The sequence below is a fragment of the Triticum urartu genome, chromosome 2A (genome assembly GCF_056163025.1).
Source record: "Triticum urartu cultivar PI428250 chromosome 2A, HENAU_Tu73, whole genome shotgun sequence".
Classification (NCBI taxonomy): Eukaryota; Viridiplantae; Streptophyta; class Magnoliopsida; order Poales; family Poaceae; genus Triticum; species Triticum urartu.
Genome location: NC_141874.1, coordinates 64,168,091 through 64,175,278, shown reverse-complemented (window position 1 = coordinate 64,175,278; position 7,188 = coordinate 64,168,091).

Sequence of the window (7,188 nt, the reverse complement as noted above, 5' to 3'; positions counted from 1 at the left end):
ACTTCAGTCCAACCGAGATGAGCGAATCGGTCCTTTGCCTGACCAACTCTCTGTTAGTCCATTACCAAAATCGGTCTCACCGAGTTTGTGTAATCGGTCTCACCGAGATTACGTTATGCCCTAACCCTAATAAAATCGGTCCCACCGAGTTGACATGTCGGTCCCACCGAAAATTCTAACGTTCACATTTTGAACTAAATCGGTCTGACCGAGTTTCATGATCCGGTCCCACCGAGTTTGGTGATTTGTGTGTAACGGTTAGATTTTTTGTGGAGGCTATTTATAGCTCTCCACCCACTCTTCATTCATGGAGAGAGCCATCAGAACATGCCTACACTTTCAACATATATTTTCTGAGAGAGAACCACCTACACTTGTGTTGAGGTCAAGATATTCCATTCCAACCACATATATCTTGATCTCTAGCCTTCCCAAGTTGCTTTCCACTCAAATCATCTTTCCACCAAATCCAAATCCTGTGAGAGTTGAACCAAGGAGTTTGTACGGACAATGAGATCGCCTACTTCGTGAAGATCTACCCGAGTGAGGCAAGTCCTTCATGGGCGACGGCCATGGTGGGATAGACAAGGTTGCTTCTTCATGGACCCTTCGTGGGTGGAGCCCTCCGTGGACTCGCGCAACCGTTACCCTTCCCGGATTGAAGTCTCCATCAACATGGATGTACGATAGCACCACCTATCGGAACCACGCCAAAAATCTCCATGTCTCCAATTGTGTTTGCACACTCCAATCCCATCCCTTTACATTCTTGCAACTTGCATGCTTTACTTTCCGCTGCTCATATATTCTTGTCATGCTTGCTTGATATGCATTGTGAATGTTTAAACTTGTGCCAAAACTCTACTTAAACCTAAAGAAATTAAAAACTGCAACTTTTCTTGATTAGAGTCTATTCACCCCCCTCTAGAGTTCACTTCTCGATCCTTTCAAGATGCATAAAGGATAAAAATCACATGCAATCAATATAAGTGATATGATATGGCCGTCATCATCTTGTGCCTTTGATCTCCATCTTCAAAGCACCGTCATGATCACCATCGTCACCGGCTTGACACCTTGATCTCCATCGAAGCATCATTGTCGTCTCGCCAACTACGACTATCACTACTGCTTAGTAATAAAGTAAAGCAATTACATGGCAATTGCATTTCATACAATAAAGCACAACCATATGGCTCCTGCCAGTTGCCGATAACTCTGTTACAAAACATGGTCATCTCATACAATAAAATTTAGCATCATGTCTTGACCATATCACATCACAACATGCCCTGCAAAAACAAGTTAGACGTCCTCTACTTTGTTGTTGCAAGTTTTACGTGGCTGCTATGGGCTGAGCAAGAACCGTTCTTACCTACGCATCAAAGACCACAACGCGGTATAGTGATTGCTTTTTGATCTTCAGAAAGAACCATGTTCATTGAATCCGATTCAACTAAAGTTGGAGAAACTGACACCCACTAGCCACCTGTGTGCGAAGCACGTCGGTAGAACCAGTCTCGCGTAAGCATACGCGTAATGTCGGTGTGAGCCGCTTCATCCAACAATACCGCCGAATCAAGAATCAACTAGTGACGGCAAGCAATATGTATATACTCACGCCCACAACTCCTTTGTGTTCTACTCGTGCATATAACATCAAGGTATTAACCTGGCTCTGATGCCACTGTTGAGGAACGCGGTAATTTCAAAAATTTCCTACGCACATGCAAGATTTATCTAGGTGATGCATAGCAACAAGAGGGGAGAGTGCTGTCCACGTACCTTCGTAGACCGTAAGCGGAAGCGTTGTGATAATGCCGTTGATTTAGTCGTACGTCTTCACGATCCGACCGATCCTAGCACCGAAAGTACGGCACCTCCGTGATCTACACACGTTCAGCTCGGTGACGTCCCATGAACTCTAGATCCAACTGAGTGTCGAGGGAGAGCTTCGTCAGCACGACGGCGTGATGACGGTGATGATGAAGTTACCGATGTAGGGCTTCGCCTAAGCACTGCAACGATATGACCGAGGTGGAAATCTGTGGAGGGTGGCACCGCACACGGCTAAACAATCAACTTGTGTGTTCTAGGGTGCCCCTGCCCCCGTATATAAAGGAGCGAGGGGAGGGGGCCGGTGGCCTCATAGGGCGCGCCCCAAGGGGGGAATCCTACTCCTACTAGGAGTAGGTTCCCCCTTTCCTAGTCCAACTAGGAGGGGAAGAAAAGAGGAGGAGGGGAGAAGGAAAGAGGGGGCCGCTCCCCAAGCCCTAAACCAATTCGGTTTGGGCCTAGGGGTGCGCGCCCCATGGCTCCCTTGCTGCCCTCTATTTCCACTAAGGCCCATGTAGTCCCATTACCCCCCCGGGGGGTTCCGGTAACTCCCTGGTACTCCGATATTTATCCGGTGACTCCCGGAACCTTTCCGGTGTCCGAATATAACCTTCCAATATATCAATCTTTATGTCTCAACCATTTCGAGACTCCTCATCATGTCCGTGATCAGTGGCGGAGGCACCGCCCGGCGACCCTGGGCACTTGCCCGGGCTCGCTGGCTCCCCTACAACAGCGCTCGGTGGATTAACAAAGGCCTAAAGTTGTTCGGTAGGCTGCTTTACCTGGGCAAAAACAATTTGGGCCTTCGTTTCTTAATGGTTCACAGCCCAACAGGCAACCGTACGAGAGTCCAGCCCAGTCAAGAGTTGACGACGCGAGAGCTCCTGTCTCTTCGATTCACACAGGCGCAGACCGCAGGGACTGGGCGACAGGGGCTGCGGCTAGCCTAGAGCCCTACTGCCTAGACGGCGCTACGCAGGACCGGCAACGAGCGGACGTCCGGCTCCCAGGCAAGCCTACTCCTTCCTCTCATGATCTCATCTTTGGCACAGTTCCTTGGCTAACAATCCTCCATGGAAATTAGGGCTAGGGGCTAGGGATCCCTTTTATTTTTTTGAACAATTAAAACAGCAGCAGAAACTCCTACTGTTGCTTTTCATATAAATTTAACCAAGGTTAACATGGTGTAACAAGTTTTTATATGGTCATTACAATGCTAATTGGCAGCCCCTACCTGAAAAACTCTGGCCGTATCTCTAGGGAGCAAATTACAATACAAGACTAGGGATTCCTCATCTAGTCATCTCTGAATATCTCTGAATAGCTGGTCAACACTAGGGATTGAAGCACAACAAGACTTCATGTAGAATCTCAAAACAGCAGCAATAGTTTTGATACGAATGTGTACGTTGATTTCTTTAAATCTGAAAAGTCATTTGGCAAGCTGCAATGAACCAATAGATTTAGGGCTTAAATTTAGGTAAAGTTTCGTTGACGTCTTTAAGGAATTTTGATTGATACAATACATGTAGTTTATTGTAGCTACTTTTTCTTTAAAGATCGCACTATTGTTACTTATTGTAGCTCATTTTCTTATTTACTTGTGTGACAACTAACTTCAAATTTTATCATTAAATTTCAGAGATGTGGAGGTTTTTGGTGAGTAGAGCAAGCACTGAAAATGTGAATGGTGTGCAGCCGGAAATAGAAGTTGAGGCACAACTACCACCTAACATTGCCAACCGGAAATAACGAATGGTTCAATGACTCGAAGATATGTTACACCGAGCGGGAGTTATTCAACTCAGTTGATGATAAGGATATTATTCAAACATTTACTGCAATGAGGACTCGGAAAGGGCATTTGCCGCGTGATTTTCGGTAGTGCACTATCGGTATGTTCCATCTAACCATCTTTATTCTTGAAATCTTTAAAGATTTAATATATTCACCTCTCACAACTTAATTACAAATCCATTTTCTGTCTTGTAGTGCCTTTTAGGACTTTGGCAACATGGCGAGTTTCCTCTATGCAAGGCTCATTGTATGTCTTTCTTTTAGCAAATGAACAAATGAGAGATTGTTTTGACCTTGGTGGAAGAAATTGCAAGATCACATCTGTTGACATCTAGTCTGGTATGGATAGCTTTACTTTTGTTGGCAACATTGCGAGTTTTACTCTATTCAGTGCTAGTTATTTATCTTTTGTTGTCAAGACTCAACTTTATTTGGTCTACGAAACATATATTGATATATTATATACTATATATTACTTCACTTTAAAATTACATTTGTATGACTATTATATTTATGTTTTCACTTCGTTATTAATGTGGATTTGTGATTCAGAAGTTTGGTGATATATTATATGTTGTGTATCCGAATACCCGATTTTTGATTGGTAAAGTTCCTCTGTAGGTCGAGCTACATGAAACCTTTTATCTTCAGCCCTTCATCATTGCTTTGAGTCCGTACTCTCCAACTAACTTGCAACAAGAAGATTTCTCTTTTTTGTTTCTCTCAAATGAAAGAACATATGGACTTGAAACTTTGCAAATCAAACAAACTTTACAACTTTAATGTGTGAAAAAACTTTCAGATTTTTTGGACCAACATAAATATACAAAATGGGGATTTTTTTAATTGCATGAAAAAATCTGAAAGTTTTTTCCCACATGGTTTTGTTGTCCTTCAAAATTTGAAGTTTATACGTTGTTTCATTTGAGAGAAACAAAAATGACAAATGTGCTTGCACGGATTTTGATGCAAAAATGATGGCTAAGATAAGGGGTACCATGCAGCTCAAACTCCACAAAACCACATTCTAGATTATACACTTAAGCTCAACTTGCCCAGGCTTCACAAAAGTTCTGGCTCCGCCACTGTCATCCGGGACTCCGAACTACCTTCGGTACATCAAAACACATAAACTCATAATACCGATCGTCACCGAACATTAAGCATGCGGACCCTACGGGTTTGAGAACTATGTAGATATGATCGAGACTCATCTCCGATCAATAACCAATAGCGGAACCTGGATGCTCATATTGGTTCCTACATATTCTACGAAGATCTTTCTCGGTCAAACCGCATAACAACATATGTTGTTCCCTTTGTCATCGGTATGTCACTTGTCCGAGATTCGATCGTCGGTATCTCAATACCTAGTTCAATCTCGTTACCGGCAAGTCTCTTTACTCATTCTGTAATGCAACATCCCACAACTAACTCATTAGTCACATTGCTTGCAAGGCTTATAGTGATGTGCATTACCGAGAGGGCCCAGAGATACCCCTCCGACAATCGGAGTGACAAATCCTAATCTCGATCTACGCCAACTCAACAAATACCATCAGAGACACCTGTAGAGCATCTTTATAGTCACCCAGTTATGTTGTGATGTTTGATAGCACACTAAGTGTTCCTCCGGTATTCGGGAGTTGTATAATCTCATAGTCATAGGAACATGTATAAGTCATGAAGAAAGCAATAGCAACAAACTAAACGATCATAGTGCTAAGCTAACGGATGGGTCTAGTCCATCACATCATTCTCTAATGATGTGATCCCGTTCATCAAATGACAACACATATCCATAGCTAGGAAACTTAACCATCTTTGATTAACGAGCTAGTCAAGTAGAGGCATACTAGGGACACTATGTTTGTCAATGTATTCACACATGTACTAAGTTTCCGGTTAATACAATTCTAGCATGAATAATAAACATTTATCATGATATAAGGAAATATAAATAACAACTTTATTATTATCCTAGGAGTAGCCAACTGCTGGACGATCAATTGCCCCTGTCTTGGTGGTGACCGACTGTTGGTACTTGTCCATCAAGGGGTGTTGGATCCAATTGTGGGTACTTAGGGGTAGTTTGGTTGGAGTCCACACAAAAATTTGCTTGGCCTGGAGCGTGCCTGAGAGCAGGATGGAAGTTGTTTGGTTCGTGTCCTGCATAAACAAATACTAGCCTGACCTGGGTCTCCTGACATGCTCATTAGCCTGGCTATAACCCAGGCATGGTCATTAGCCTGTACCAGGCATGGAGAATAGGACGCCTGGTGCTAGCCTGGGAAATAGACAATAGTTTTCTTGGTGGGCCAACAATCATTTATGGGCTTGAAGAAGATTGATTTGTATGCCAGGCTGAGGACGTGAAGCAAACACATCAAGCCCAGGCTGACCTGGTCAGGCAACTTTTATCGGCTTTTTCGTGTCCACGCCAGACAACGTTTTTTCCCAGGCACCAAGCTGTGGAAACAAACCAAACTAGCCCGTAGTCCTCTGGTGAGGAACCGATGACCTTTGATGTCTTGTTCTATAACTCCAGTGGGCTTGATATGCTACCTCTTGGCCCATTAACTCCAGTCGTGCAATGGGCCGCCCCACCCTGAACGCCATCTGTGTGGTATACCTCCTATTTGACAAAAAGAGCGTCTAATAGGAGGTCCCATGCGCGAGGCCCTCTTTTTAATTAAGTCCGGGCAGAAAGTCTACTAATAAGTTTGTCATGATTGAACTCCTTCCTTTCTGGGCCGGCCATTTACACCATCATCATGCCCAAAATAAAACAACATAAGCGATTACAGTATTTTTGTTGTTGCAAATGGAAAGTAACTGTCTTGCTCTAGAGAGAGATAAAATATTGCAGTAACCATGTTTGTTTTCCTCAGCCTGATCGAGAAAATGCTGGTTATTAAGTACTCTCTGTTAAAAACGCTCTTATATTATGGAACGGAGGGAGTAACTGTTTTTTTAGGTATATATTTAGTGGAATATAATGGCAGTTGAAATAAAACCTTGGAAGCCGAAATTATCACTAGGGAAGGAAGTTCTAGAAAAGGAAGAGGTGGAGGTGGGTTTGGCCTATCCTGTAGCGGCAGCCCACAATTTGCCGGAGACGACGAGTTACAGGTGGAATCCTATACAACGCTCTCACCGTCAATTTGTTGTCGCTTCACACAGGGAATCACATAAAATGGGTCGGTCCACTTGACTTGTATAACATGTGCGAGCCACCGGTTTTTGGACCTTCTTTACTGCCTTTTTTTGGTTTTACTTGTTTTCTGAGTTTTTATCTTATTATTCTTTTGTGTTTTTTATTTTTTTAAATAATAATCTAAATTTCACATTTTTTCAAAAGGACCTGATTTAAGAAAATGTACCAAAATTTTTAAAAATTTCTCAATTTTTTCAAAAATTATTTTCCTTCAAAAATGTTTGGAAATTTGAAACTGGTTCATGTTCTTTTAAAAATTGTTCACAATTTCGGAAGATGTTCAAATATTCTAAAATTTTCTCACAATTTTTTTTTGAATTTCAATTTTTTTTCAT